This window comes from Grammomys surdaster, unplaced genomic scaffold (assembly GCF_004785775.1).
Source record: "Grammomys surdaster isolate TR1022 unplaced genomic scaffold, NIH_TR_1.0 126313, whole genome shotgun sequence".
NCBI lineage: Eukaryota > Metazoa > Chordata > Mammalia > Rodentia > Muridae > Grammomys > Grammomys surdaster.
In genome coordinates this window covers 10,527,425-10,542,701 of record NW_021621113.1, presented here as the reverse complement: position 1 = coordinate 10,542,701, position 15,277 = coordinate 10,527,425, and the positions used below count along the sequence as shown (strand labels likewise).

The window sequence follows — 15,277 nt, the reverse complement described above, 5'->3', positions numbered from 1 at the left end:
AGAAGAAGAAGAAGAAGAAGAAGAAGAAGAAGAAGAAGAAGAAGAAGAGGAGGAGGAGGAGGAGGCAACAGCAATAGCACCAGCAGCAGCAGCTGTCTACTCTATGTTAGAGGTGGGACTTGCCCTTAGGTACAGAGAGGTTAAATGTCCCTCAAACTGATTCCAGCATCATTATAAACATGTACCAGTATAAGGTATTGAGGAAAACTGGAGAGTATCCCAGGCAGGTTCCCTCAGCCCACCAATAGCCTGCTAGAAATCCAGATGAGTCACTCCTGGAGTTGGTTTCTGTGAACTGCTATCATAGTTCACAGAATGGGTCCTATTGGAGGAGGGATGGACTGTGGGGATGTGGCGGTCTGAAGCTCACTGTCTGGCTGTATTAGCACGACTGGAAAGTGGTAGCCAACTGGGTAGACACCAGGAGGCTGAAAGATAGCAGCTCACTGGTGACAGAAGGGCCCACCTTGGTCTGTCGGAGGCTCGAGGCTCCAAGGATATGCTTCATTAGTCTTCTCTCCAGATGGAAGGACCAAGGCTCAAGCAGGACAAATGTCCCACGGCCAGGGGAAAGCCTCACTCAAACCTAGCTGTTCAAGCAAGTGGCTGCCGTTAAGTTGATGTTTCCTGAGGGCTCCTGTGGTCTTGTTCGGGGCTGCTGCCCTCTAGGGAAGGCAGGAGAGGGTCTCAGGAGGCCCTTATGCTACTGATAGTATCCCTGCTTGGGATCTCCATGGAGATCGAAGATCTACACATAGAAAACATTCCTTGGACCTTCATCCTCCTGGCCTAGGAAAGGTGTCAATCCTTATTCTAGTCCCGATCTCTGGAGGACATGCCTGGCAGACCCTTCCTGGCTGTGCAACCCTGGAGAAGAGCCCTTCGCCTCACCTCTCTGAACATCTGGATCCTAGCTGGGAGCATGCCCTCCTGCCTGAGGTTGATCAGGGCTGGGTAGCAAGGTGGTGGTGGGTGGGTTTTAGTCCTGCTGTAGCAAGGGTTCATTCCCCTGTACTGAAAAGTCCACAAGCCACACACTGGCCAGAAACCATCAACCAGCCCTGGCCCCACAGCATCCAGCCTGTAGTCCTTTGGCCAAATAACAGGATCTCTGGGCTTGCATTTGAATGACCATGGCCACAACACAGAGTGGTTAACTGAGGGGCAGAACAGTTCTACAGGCAAGACACTGAATGCTATTCAGGGCCTACTGAATGAACCTCCTGAATCACCAGCTCTCCCTGGCCCCTGACATTCTGCAGAGGAGATTGAGTAACTCATCTCGTGGCCTGGGCATGGCTTCTGGGGATAGAGTGTGTGTCCTTTATGTTTGGTACTATGTAGGTACCTGGCAAACCTTGGCTGTTGATAGCAACAGAAAGGTTTTTACCACAGGACTTGGAGCCAGAACCTGCCTGGGCTACTGGAGAGATACCTTTCATCGAATCTTGGTGCATATGGTCTGGTAAGCAGGGGCTAGTATCACATCTGGACTATAATGGGGACAGCTGTGGCTGTGATGATTCTGGAGAGGAAGCCAAGGAGTCATCTACCTTAATAGTTTATCTCTAAGCACCATGCCTCCACCTATGCAGACCCTGGTTCAACCTGAGACAACACAGGCCACCCAACAGACAAGAGCCATGTCCTTCTGAGGACTAAGCCTCAAGGCATTGACTTAAACATTTTACATCTTCCAAATAGTTATGTTTAGGCATCTCCTGGCCCTAGCATGGGGGGGGTGTAGACTGGGGCCATAAGTTGGGGGTCACTTACCTTAGGGTAGGCTGAAGCAGGGTGGGCGGGAGCTGAGTCCACTAGTAACAGGTTTAGTGCCTGAGGGAAGCTCTGCTTCTGCCCATCACTCCTCCTGGAAGAGAGAAAGAGTCTGAGGTCAGAGAGAGCCCCAGGTTAGGAGACTTAGGATCTTGGGACAGAAGAGTCCTTTGAGAGTTGAAAGAGGACAGTAGGTAGGAAGGGCTATGCGCTTTGTAAGAGGAAGGGCAGGAGGGGCTTCCTGAGCAGGGCTGACAAGCAGGCTTCTCTTCCCAGAGGTCAGAGTTAGGGATCCCCAAGTTCTCTACCAGTTCTCCAGCCCATTCTGAAGACGGGAGACTGAGGTAGAGACAGCACGCGTTGCTATAGAAATAGGAGCTATTAGGGTCCCCGTCTCTCTGGGTCCCTCCCAGAGTCTTTAGTGGGCAGCAGCTTTAGGACTGCCATTACTGATGACAGTGAGTGCCACACAGTGGGCTTGCCACGGCCTTGAGGCATGCGCCGTCTCACTTCCACTCACTTAGGACATGCACTGGAATGTACACAGAGGTCACCCAGCCAGACCACGACCACGACAGGCCTCTGTCCACGATCCATCTGACACTGAGCCAGGACAATGTTATACCCGTAGACAGGGGACAGGTGTAAGAAGGGTGAAGTCAGCGCCTGTCTCCTGCACGAGCCTCTGAGTCCACCTCCCATGTCAAGAGGAAGACATGCCCATTGGTTCCCGGATCCAAGAAACCTGTGGCCTGGAGAAGCAGGCCTGGCTTCTATTGCTGCCGGAAGCCAACTTGACATGGCTGTACTCCCGCCTGCCCCAGTTCCACCAAGGTAGACTGGTCCAGAGAGAGTGAGTCACCTTCCAGAGGAGCTTCAGTGACCTGTGGCAGGCTTGAGTCAGGCAGAGCCAGGAAGACACACCCAAGAGAGGGAGGACCATGTGATCCAGGCCCTGAAGGAGACCCTGGCAAGTTCTAAGGCCCTTTGCCTCTCTCTGGGTCATATGGCTAAGTTCCCATAGCCTCAGCCCTGCTTAGCCTGGGAAGTCCTACCCCCGCCCAGGGGTGTCAACCCTGCTTAGCACAGGGGACCCCCTACCCTCCAGGGCAGTCAACTTCTTACAAGATCTGTGCTCTGGCACTACTTGTCTCAAAAGACAGTGGCTTTTTATGCCCAGAGCACCAATGTGGGTGTGATCTCTGATACCTACTGACTAGTGTGCCTGGAGGCCGGGACACAGGAGCCCCTCTGGACCTCGGTCTCTAAAAGAGTTCATCACATCACTGGGCAGTCATAGGGATTCCTGCAACAAAACCACTCCTAAGTCAGACCCCATAGAGCATCGGCTAGCTGATGGCTTTACTGAACATGGGGAGTAGTAAGCCATGGAAGGTTGGTGAACGAGGGAATGTGTTAAATATAATTTCTGTCCACACAAAGTGTGCTGACAGTGGGGAGGTGGAGGAGAGACACCGGTGGATGATTAGACAAAGGCCTGAGGAAGAAGTATTCCAGTAGATTCTGTGAAGACCCACTCTGCCCTTTGTGTACTGGAGTCTGGGGTTACTTATTCTCACTGTGTGTGTGTGTGTGTGTGTGTGTGTGTGTGTGTGTGTGTGTGTGTGTTGTGTGTGTGTGTGTGTGTGTGTGTGTCTTCCTCAGTTGACCACCATCTTCCTTTTTGAGACAGGAGCTCTCACTGAGTCTGGAGCTCACTGATCTGGCTATCCTGGTTGGCCAGTGAGGCTCAGGCATCCTCCTGTCTTTGTCTCCTCAGATCTGGGGTTAAAGTCGTGTGCCATTGTGCCAGCTTTTTACCTAGGTGCTAGGGATCTGAACCCAGGTCCTCAGACTTGCCCAGCAAGTGCTTTACGTACTAAGCCAGCTCCCAGGCCCTCTGATGACCCCCTATTTTACAGACAAAGGTACTAAGTCCCCAGCAAATGGGGACCGGACTCCAAGGCTCACCGTGTTGACCAAGCACAGCTGGTGCCCATGGAGTGTAACAGAGAATGTGCTTAGTGGCCAGGAAGCACTGAGGGGGCTGGAGCAAAGCTGGGTGCTCTTAGTGACTGTCCTGGGGTCCCCTGGCTGCTCTTAGTGACTGTCCTGGGGTCCCCTGGCTGCATGTGATGGCAGTTTCACGGCCAGGCTTGCTATGTGGCACCTTCTGTCTATCCATTTGTTGGCCACAGAATCACATTTTGACTGCTGAGGTCAGCTGGGCAGCAGCTCCTGCTAGCCTGCTTCCCATGTCCCTCTCTCTCAGAGCTGCCGAAGCTGGAACAGGACCTTTCACAGCTGTGGGAAGACGCTCCATCTCCATCTTCTTACACTTAGGCCCCACCCACCACCCCTCACCTCCCTGCTCCGGGCTCACTTTTCTCTGTTGGCCAGAGTCCTGTCCCTCCCCCAGCAAGGCAGTTCCTCTAATAAGCCACAGCTGGGTCCTAAGAGCTGGGGAAGCCAGGGCTGGGACTAGGGCAGGGGACATCCTGTCCTCAGCCCTGAGGGATGGAAGGACAATCTTAACAAAAGCCTTATAGTCTAATGAGGTAACGTTCTCAAACTTCCCACTTCCTACATGGGGAACTGATGCTCAGAAAGAGCAGCCACCTGTAGAGCGGGCATCTGCACACAAGTTTATGATGTCCAAAGTCAAAATCTAAACTCTGTAACATGTGGCCAAGCCCGAGGGCCCGAGCCTGACAGAGCCTTCCCAGCCGGAGGGCTGAGCGTTGCTGCTGTGGACAGCTGCAGAGACGTCAGGATCAAGTAGCAAGTCAACCACAAGGCATGTACGAGGACAACTCAACTCATAGGAATTGGCTCTCTCCCTCCACTACAGCCCCTGGGATCAAACTCAGGTCCGCAGGCTTGGCGGCAAGCTACTTTGCCCATGGAGCCATCTTGCTTACCAGCTGGGGTCCTTTATTTTTAGAGAAGATACTAAAACAGTGCAAAATTGCTTATGTACTGGTCCAAGGTCATACTCAGTGAGTCCAAGGCCATAAAACTCACGAGGATCAGGGTGACGGAGTTATCTCTTTAACCACACATGACAGCCTCTAACAAATAGTAGCTGCTTATTTAACACTCATTTTAACAGCAAAGAACAGACTTAGCCTCTCCTCCTCCTCCCCTTCCTCCTCCTCCTCCTGCTCTCCCTCCCCTTCTCCCCCCCCCTTCTGCTCAGACATTCCTGCTTCAGCCCTCATTCCCTGCAGCCTCTGTGCACCTCCCCACCATCCTCACAAGGTTGACCTTCCAGGTCCCTCCTGTCTCATCTACCCCACCCTTGTCTCCATCATTCTGTTTACATGGGGGGTAGATCCCCTAAACTTGCTCCCTTCCCACTTTTCCAAAACCCTTCCTGACCCTCAGACCTAACTCAGTTAAAGTATCTCCCTTTCTTCCAACACCGGCCGCCAGGGGAAGGGGCTCTGCACTGCCAGACGCCCCCTTTTGGCTCCTACAATTCACACACGAGGTCTTGTCCCATCACTACAGTGGCTTAAAAATAAAATGACGTGTGTGTGCACACATGTATGTTTGTACGTGTGCCCATGTGCGCATGCGCTTGTATACTGCAGTGTATGCAGAGGACAACACACAGGAGTTGGTTTTCTCCTTCACCATGTGGGTCCCAGGAATCAAACTCAGGCAGTAAGGCTCGGCAGCAAGTGCCATTACCTGCTGAGCCATCGTGATGCCTGCCCCTCAACACACACACACACACACACACACACACACACACACACACACAATGACTTTAAGGTGTGTCTCGATCAACCATTCCTGCAGATGAATAAAATGGAAGCACAGAGACTTCCTCCAACAGTCCAACATCACACAGCAGGGAAAGGACAAGGCTGGGATCTGACTCCACTGCATAGATCCCAGGATAGACCAGACAGGTCCCTCCTCCTGTCAACTAGCTTTCTGCCCACAGTGACTTTTCTACCCCAGCCCTAGGCTCCTGTACACAGTGCCATGACCTTCCTGTCCCCAGTCTTGTCCTATATGTGCCAGGTGCATTCTCGAACACATGAACAGGCTGTAGTCACAGAAGAGGCAACTTGCTCAGTGTCACATGGAAAGCCAACCTGAAGTCTGGGCCAGGCATACTCTAGAGTGACCTTCAGCTCCTGCCTGGTCGACAGCCAGTTGGCCCAGTTTCTTCACCTCTTGGAGGTGTGTGTCTTTCCCTGAGAAAGAGTAAGGCAGGGAGGGGTCTAGGGGACAGGCCCGGGTCCTGAGCGGGACAGCCAGACGCTGCTGCAGACAGCTCCCAGTTTCTTGGCAACTGTTCTGCGTCTCCCTTATCGCCGCATCGAGGTAACAATAATAATCACACATGAGGAGTGGGGGCGGGCTGTGTGCTTTTCAAAGGCTTCTTTTCTTTATCCTTTGATTTATCAGCTCTCTAGGACTCTCACCGGAACTGAGCAGCAACTGAGCCGGCAGATAAGGCACGGGGCTGAGGCACCTCATGACCAGAAAGGCAAACTGAGGCTCCGGTAAGTTAGGCATCACTTAGAGGTGGCCCAGCATTTGACAGCAGATCGGAGATGCTCAGACTCTCCCACAGCATACCCCTCAGGACTCTGGACACCTCACGGGGGTAGGAGGACCCCCAGAGGTCTTGCCCTGCCAAATAGCAGGATCCGAGCCAGGTCTGAACACTTCTGGAAAGTACCAGCAGGCTGAGGATGAGAGCCCAGGTTACAGTCCCCTGTGACCCACCAGGAGGGTGGTGGCAGAACCTCATCTTGAATCTGCATAGCAAGAGCCCAGGGACTGTCTGTGAAGGGCTGCTTAGAAGCCCGAAGCAAGCACTGATGTCGGGCACCAGAGGGAAGCCCGGCTGACCCAGGTGCTCCAAACATGGAGGTGTCTGGACCCTGTTGACACTCCCTCCCACCCCCCACTTCTCATGCTCCTATCCTTGTCCTGTCCCAAGGACATTCACCTGGCACACATGGGCGACCAGATACAGTAGTCAGGAGAACTGGCCAGGTAATAAAGGTTGGGAGGGAAGTGTTAGCCAGGGAGAGAGGGACAGAGGGACAGAGGCCTACAGGGTGCCTGCAAGCCTGTGCCTGCCAGCGGGGACTGGGGGAAGGAATCGTCAAGGGCTTCTGCCCTCCTGGTGAGTGGGCAAGGGGCACTTTCCCAGTGAGAAACAGGTTTGGGGGGGGGGCATGTCCTCGAGGGCCCCAGTCTCCAAGCAGGGACCTGGAGCTTTGGGACTAAGAGGACTCAATTATAAAACAGGAGCCAAATGACTGCTCGAGAGCTTCCCCCACCCAGGGGGCACAGAGGCCCATTGTTTTCGAAGCTCAGCATCTGGCACAGGCCTCCTCCATGCCCCACGTCCTGCCTGCCCATCCCCACCTGTGCCCAGGTGCCAGGAAATGTGGCTAGGCACAGCCAGGTGAACAGGTTTCAAAGCAAGGTGTGTGTGTGTGTGTGTGTGTGTGTGTGTGTTAGGTAGGGGGCTTCTGTCCAGGCAGAGGAAGGAGCCTAGGCAGCCAGACATAGGCCTGAACTGTTCACTTCTGCCTTCCTTCCTTAGGTACCTCTGACCTCATGGCAACCGGAAGGGAGCATGAGACGGTGTGGGGGAGGGCCAAGAGCCTCTGTTGACTGTGATGTCATTTAATCCTTAGACGGACACTCCGGCACCTATTTTTGAGATGAGTCCAGGGTCTCCCCAAAAAGTCTTAAGATGGGCTTGGGGCTACAGCTGCCAGAGCCCCCATGGAGCAGAGGAGAGGTCTTGCACTCCAGACCAGGGTCACCAGTGGACAGGAAGGTGGCACATGGAGCCCTTAGCATGTGCTGGCTGAGAGCCCAGATACCCGGATCCCGGAGCTGGGCCAGGCAGTGGCCTCCTGAGCAAACAGCAGGTTGGTAAGCCAGAGAAGAGGTCATGGACTGGCCCCAACCTGGGGTGCTGGTCTGCCCAGCTCAAGTGGCCTAAGCTCTGAGCTCTGCCGTGGCTACGCCCACCTCTCCCAGCTCCCCTGATTCTGAGGCATGGACTTGGGCCTCACAGTGTAAGAAGGAGAAAGTACTCATGAGAGGACATGGGTCTGGGGACCTTTGCTGCTGGGGACAACATCTGCTAACGCAGGCCAGCACCTTCCAATTGACACACTACCAGCCCTCCCTAAGGAGCGCTGTATCAGCTACCCAGAAATCTACCGGCAGGTAACACAATCCACACTCTACCTGGAAGAAAACCGCAGCCCCAACAGATAAACAGGGACTTGCCCGCAGTGACACCCGAAGCTCACACCTTGTATTTCTAGTCCTTGCCCACACCGCCATAGGACAGAGTACCATGTGCCAGCTCTCTCAGATGGACCTCCCACCCCCACCCTAGACACAAAGCCAGGATGGCCAGGGTGCCCTTTCCAGCACCCACAGGCCACAGAGGGCCATAGCTGCCTACAGTCTCTGTGTCACCCCACCCACCCTTGACCTTTCGTCCTAGGCAGCCTCTGCAGCCGGGGGGGGGGGGGTGTCCCCTTCTCCAAGCTCCTGACATTCCTGTGCTCACTCTCTTCGTCAGTGCCCACACACATCCCCCCCCCATACCCTTCATTCCTATGGTTGGTCATTCATCCACAGCACGTGGCTTGCCGCCTGCTCTGAGCCAGACAATGGTGCTGGATGTTGGCGGGGGGGGGGGGGGGGGGGGGGGGGTGGCAAAGGTGGGTCAGCCACCCCCGACCCCAGCAGATCCACAGAGATACCCAGATTCTCTGTTTCCAGACTCTCTGATTTTACCAGCAAGATATTCAACTCCATGATCAAGGCCTTATTTAATCCACCCCTCCCCCTCTGCGCCAGCCCTGCTAAAGATCAGATTTATCACCTTGAGGGCTCCAAGCTCCAGGACTGAAGCTTCCTAACTGAAGATGACAAGGACAAGAAGCCTTGGTTCTATCTCTACATCGGTGGCTATGTAGTGATCTCTGTAGAAATCTACCACCTCTCTGAGCTGCCGCCTTGATGTTGGACATTGGGTCTCAGGCTAGACAATTCTTAAGTTCAGCTGTGAGATCCCAGAGGTGAATGGAAAGACAAGAAGGTCTGGAACCAAACCCTGGAAGGAAACCTTTCCCTGAGGAGAGACCTTAAACTCCTCAGAGGTTCTTCTCTGCTCCAGGCCTTGGTTTTTCTGTCTGCATAAATACCTACTTAGCAGGGTTGTTACATGTGATAAATTAGGTGCCATGTGTACATCCTGACTAGCCTAGACCTGAGTATGCAATAGGTACTTATAAGTTATGGCCTCCTGACTGTAGAGATAGCACAGGTCATAGTGTGGGCTCTAAAAACAAGCCACCTGCATTTTAATCCTAAGTCTGACACTTAACTGCTCTGTAACATTGGAAAAGTTACCTAACCTCTATGAGTCTTGATTTCCTCATCTATAAAATCAAGATGAAGAGGGGCTGGAGGGATGGCTCAGTGGTTAGAGCACTGGCTGCTCTTGCAGAAGACCCAGGTCCAGTTCCCAGCACCCACATGGCTGCTCACAACTATCTTTTTCCAACTCTAGTTCCAAGGGATCTGATGCCCTCTTTTAGCTTCTGGGGGCACTGTACATACAATGGTGCACATATGTGTGTGTGTGTGTGTGTGTGTGTGTGTGTGTGTATGTATGTATATATATATATATATACACATATATATATGCAAATATTCATTCACGTAAAATTTCAAAAAATTTTTTGATCTTTAGAGACAGGATTTGCCCTAGCTATCTTGGAATTTGCTCTGTAGACCAGACTGGCCTTGAACTCACAGAGATCTGCCTGCTTCTGTCTCCCAGGAGCTGAGATTAAAGGTGTGAGCCACCACCACCTGGCATAAAATAAATATGCCTTTAAAAAAAAAAAAGATACCCAATAGAATCAGGAAGAAGAGCTGAAGCTGGAGGTCAGGAACACACTGTGTGTCTATCACGTGTGGAGCCGTGGGTTCCATCCCCAGCGTACACACACACACACACACACACACACACACACACACACTTAGACACTGAAGGAAGGATAACAACAGTGTTAGCCTGTGAAAGTTCATAAATTTGCACTTAGAAAGTATGTGGTAAAAGAAAACCTGGACCATCCCCTTCCTCTGCCTGCCTTCTTTCTTTGCTGACAAGAGGCTGGGCTCTGTTCCAGAAGGTAGATCTGAGCTGTGCAGCAGCCAGCTGTGTGGGGGACTAGTCCCCTGGATTGTGAGGCAGGGCAGCCCTGGACTGCAGCTGGAGACCAGAGGAGCAGAGACAGAGGCCTGGGCAAGGCTTTTAAGGTGCCTGCTTCCCCCACTCCCAGCTCCATAGGACCCCCAGGGCTGGGATAAATCCCCACAACTCCCAGGATTTCTCCAGATGTACCAGGGCAAACAAGGTTTAACCCCTTCCTGGCCAAGAGCAAACGACACATGCTTTGGCCTTGAGACTCCATGTCTACGTTTTCCTCTATAAACACGTGCAGGGATGCACAGAGATCTGGGAAGTCAGTGCAGCAGGGTTTGCAGAAGGAAAGGTCTGGAAGGTTCCCCTTAGCAGCCACTGAAGGAGGCCAGTGGGCAACAGAACACTCAGATGGCTGAGCCCACCCACAGCATTTCATAAAGTGGAACACTGCCAGGTCTGATAGGCCAGGCCTCTACCCATCGTTCTAAAGGCTGAGACAGGATGGAAAGTTCCAGGCTAGTTAGTGAGACAATGGTTCCCAATAAATGTAAAAGGGCTGGGGCTGTAGCTCACAGATGGAGTGCTTATCTAGAGCACATGTGGTTCTGGGTTTGGTTCTCACTGCCATAATAAAGTGAATTCTGGAAAACATTTCAAGGTACATCCAAGCTGTAAAGTACTAGGCAACAGGGGTAAAGCTGGCCTCCAGTTCCAGTGGCGTAGGGCACAATAAGTAACAAAGCGAGCTGGCTCGGCCATAGAAGAGCACACCTTTAAATTCCAGCACTTGGGAGGCCAAAGCAGACAGTCCTTTGTGAGTTTGAGGACAGGTTGGTTTATATAGTGAGTTCTAAGACTGCATAGACTCTGTTTCAGGAAGAAAAAAAGAAAGAAAGAAAGAAAGAAAGAAAGAAAGAAAGAAAGAAAGAAAGAAAGAAAGAAAGGAAGGAAGGAAGGAAGGAAGAAAGAAAAGGAAGGAAGGGAGAGAGAGAGAGAGAAAGAGAAAAGGAAAGCAAGCAAGAAAGAAAGGGAGGAAGGAAGGAAGGCAGACAGACATAAAGAGTGAGTGAGAGAGAGAGAGAGAGAGAGAGAGAAAGGTAAGCTGCAACTAAAATATATCATTTTCATAAAAAGTCAAAACTACATGTGAATGTCCCCACAGCTTGTGTCTAAGAAGCAGGACAGGCTTCTGCCTTTCTCTGTGACACCTTTTTCTACTTTCAGTTCTAATGAGAGCCGTGTGTGCTGTCACATGAACCTCCAGGTTAGCACATGCTAGACAACCATCTACCACTGAGCAATAGCTTCAGCCCTTTCTAAGGACTTAGTATTGTGATTTATAAATGGAGAGAAGTCAGGCATGGGGCATACATGCCCATCATCCCACACTTGAAAGGTGGAGGCAGGGGGATTGAAAGTTCAAGCTCATTGTTGGCTACACATCTAATTCAAGGCCAGCCTGGGCTATATGAGACTGTGTCTCAAAAAAGCAAATTAAAAAAAAAAAAAAACAAAAAACCTGACAGCCCACGGAAGCCCACCTTCTTGGGAAGCTGAGGAAGCAGCTAACAGGCTGGGTGGCTGGGTAGCAATTAGACTCTGCCTTTTCTACTGATTGACACAGCGTCTCACACTGTAGCTTGGCTGGCCTAAAACTCACTGTGTAAAGCAGGCTGACCTTGAATTCACAAAGATCTGCTTGCTTCTTTCTCCCAAGCGCTGGGATTAAAGATGCTTGTCGCCTCTCCAAGCACCCTTCCTTTCTTAAAACAAAACAAAAATCACAGTTTACTTAGAGGGAGGGAGCACATGCCGCCACACCATCACGCACGTGTGGACATCAGAGGACAACTTGTGGGATTTGGTTCTCTCCTTCCACAGTGTGGGCTCTAGGTTGTCCTTAGGTTGTCAGGATTGGGAGCAGGCACCTTCACCAGCTGAGTGGCTCCCCAGCCCCTACTCTGTATTTTAAGAGAAAGAGGAGCCACTGTGAGTCCAGTCCTTTGTGTCCACCCCTTGCCTGCAGCCTCCAAGTCACTGCCTGGGGGCTCAGGTAGGCTGACCAGTCACTCAGCACCACTGTGAGCCTCTGGGGAGCCAAGGCCATGAAGTGACTTTTGATCCTCACGTCTGTAGGTGCACAGCAGGTCCTATGTGTAGACTGCCAGTGTAATGACACGCGCAGCTTTGATGTTCAACAGAATCGAGGATCGGATCAGCCTCTGTATGTACGTCTTGAAATGCTGGCAGAAGGCTCTGTACATTGTTATTTCTGAGTAGGTTGGCAAGATCCGGGCTTAGACTGTGTGAACAGAATAGAGGTATCGAAGCCACAGAAGACAAATGTGGGTTTGGAATCACAGATACAGACACGGAAGAGTTCACAGGTTCACAAGGGATTGCCGATTATCATACTGCAGATAAAAAGGACGTGAAGGAAGTACTCCACTAATAATCAGATAAAAGAAAAAGAAAAGAGCTGGGCGGTGGTGGCTCACGCCTTTAATCCCAGCACTTGGGAGGCAGGCGGATTTCTGAGTTCGAGATTTCGAGGCTAGCCTGGTCTACAGAGTGAGTTCCAGGACAGCCAGAGCTACACAGAGAAACCCTGTCTCGAAAAACCAAACCAAAAAAGAAAAAAAAGAAAAAGAAAAGAGACCAAGGCTAACTTAGCACTTATTCAGACTATTAGGGCCTGGCTCCTTTGCCTTCTCCAAGTCTCCTAGAGAGGGTGACACTGACCCAGGGAGATCAGAGCCCAGAACCAGGCACTCCACACGACTTCCCTGAGGGTTGAGGAAGGACACTGGTGTCACAGCAATGTCCAGGAAGTCAATTCTGCCTATCTCGTTTGTAAATGCAAACACAGGATCTGTGCCCAGCTGGCCACCAGGTGCAGGTTTGCCCCTCTGCACCCCACTCCCACCCTAGAGACCTCCTGGCCACCTGGCAGGTGGGTACTGGCTGGCTCAGCCCCTCCGAATAACTTTGTGTCAATCAACTTGTTTGTGGAAGACTTTGGCCTTGAAGGTCACCTGTCCCCATCTCAGGGAGAATGGCAGACCAGCCACACCTGCACATGCAAGGAGTCAGAGGGCTGAGAACAGAACTGGAGGTCTGGGGGCCCCCAGGTCAGCTCCTGGCTGTGTCAAGAGCTGTGTGTGTGACCAGCCTTAGTTTTCTCCAGTGTGCAGCGGTGGTAGCAACCCCACCCTGCAGGTTCATGGGAAAATTCTCAGGCAGTCAGCTACCTCATGACTGGGGCTGGGCTCCAGGAGCCAGGCTGTTTACAGTGGGTGTGTCTGTCCCTTCTGAGTTTTGGGTTCCCTGCAGCTGAGCAAGGGAGCGTGCAGTACAGGGGTGGGAAGTGGCTGGGTGTTCATGACAGGAAGTGGAGGTGGCAGAGAACGCTCTTGTGTCTGGGGCAAGCGTGGGCTTGGGAGCCAGTGTGCTCACATGGGATCGTGCCACCCACCTACCTAATTGGCTTCATTCTGCGTGAGGGTGAAGATACACCACCTCACGTGGCTCCCATCTCCCCTTCAGAATGGTCCTCCCTCCCCAGCCCCTGTAGCTCCCAAGCTCCTGAGACACTAACAACTCCAGGTCTTTGCACACAGCCTATGGCAGTCTTCACAATAACATCCTTCTTCAGCCTCTCCTACAAACCAGGAGAGGTGTCTGACTTAACAGCCTGCCTTAAAAACCTGGGCCAGGCCCACAGACATTGTTACCAGAGCTTGCTCAGTGTACATACAGTGACCTGCTGGATGCCCAGCTTGTTGGGTTATCACTTGCTGCTCAGTGAGGGGGTGTCCATGTAATTCTATGTTCATCACTCAGATGTCTGCTAGACCAGCCTCTGAGGGTGAACTTGGAGTTCTGTGGGTACATGGGCGCCCATGTAAGAGGCCTCGTGGCCATCTGGCTGAAGGCAGAGGACTGTCACCAAGCTGGCTGAGGTAAGAGACAGGTATATAAAACTTCATTTCTGGCTCCTAAAACAGAGGTCCCTCTGCTACCTGGACCACCTTTCCCACAACAGACTTTTCCATCACCCCTTGGGAACACCCCAAGGCCTTCAAAGGCAGGCTCCTTTATAAGGCTGTTCCAGACCATGCTACCCATTTGAAGTCACCTCAGTGGCCCATTAGGTCATCTTATGTCTGTTCCTCCAATCAAAGGGACGCTGTGTGAGGCTTCACTAGTCCAGTCCCCTGCAGCTTCAGGTGAATAACTGGCCCAGGACATAAACCTGGGAAGTATCTGCTAAATGAACTAATGGCTGATGAAAAGCCCTACAGGGCCAGGCATGGTGGCACACACCTTTAATCTTGGGGGACAGAGGCAGGAAGTTTTCTGTGAATTCAAAGCCACTCACCTGCCTACTGGCTTCCTAATGGTATGGATAGAGTCCCAGGACAGTAAGGAGTAAATAGAGAGACCTTGTCTCAAAAGAACAACAATGATAACAACAAAGGAGAGAGAGAGAGAGAGAGAGAGACCTTAAAGGACACCTCCCTATTTATATATTTATGGGCATAAATAGGTTCAGACAAGGCAAGCTTCTAGCCCAAGTTCACACAGCAAATAGCCAGACCATGTCAAACACACAAGCCCCTGCTGGAGCCTAGGTGCCCTAGAATGTATGAAGATGACCTTGGTTTTACGAAGAAGTGATTTCTCCACAGGTCACTTGGGTCGCCAGGCAGGCTTTCCTCCAACATGTCCTCCCCATGTCACTAGCCCTGAAGTGGGGGATCCCAGATATCCACTGTGTGAGGAAAGAAAGGAGGACTCAGGTGAGAAACTCCTCAGGGTTGTCAGCTGAGATGGCCAGCCTGTGTGGGCCAGTGCCAGGGAACCAGTAGGCAGTGTGTTTATTCATGTAAGGAACCAGAGAAAGTATCGTCACCCGCAGGCAGAGGCCTCCATGACATCCAGCAGACTGGCTGCTGTGTACTCAGTGACAGTGGAGAAGGAGGAGCTACCATAGCCAGGGTCAGGTCTGTGCCAGGCCTTAAGTTGGTCCTTGGTGCATACTGCCTTGTAGAATCTCCATCACACTTTCTAGCCAACTCTTGCCGGGGTCCCAAACAACCTTCTTCCCTGCCTAGTTATACACATGCCGGCATCTGCCTGGGATCTGGGCAGGAGGCTCAGCAAGCCTGCACGTGTGTCTTGACTTGAACCCATTTCTTCCCTGGGCCTAGTTCCTTGTTCCTCTGTTAAACTCTCTCTCTCTCTCTCTCTCTCTCTCTCTCTCTCTCTCTCTCTCTC

At 52.0% G+C, this 15,277-nt stretch overlaps 1 protein-coding gene across 5 annotated transcripts in view; it reads right to left on the bottom strand.

The window, feature by feature from the left end:
• The window catches only part of Rap1gap (RAP1 GTPase activating protein), a 25,345-nt gene extending 23,481 nt beyond the window's left edge, over nt 1-1,864 (bottom strand). For 4 of the 5 annotated variants that reach the window (XR_003710285.1, XM_028759659.1, XM_028759662.1 and 1 more), the window contains exon 1: nt 1,777-1,864. The gene's annotated coding sequence lies outside the window, so the exon portion shown is untranslated. The remainder of the gene's footprint in view (nt 1-1,776) is intronic. The other variant, XM_028759654.1, reaches the window with a different exon arrangement.
• Between the last annotated feature and the right edge of the window lie 13,413 nt (nt 1,865-15,277).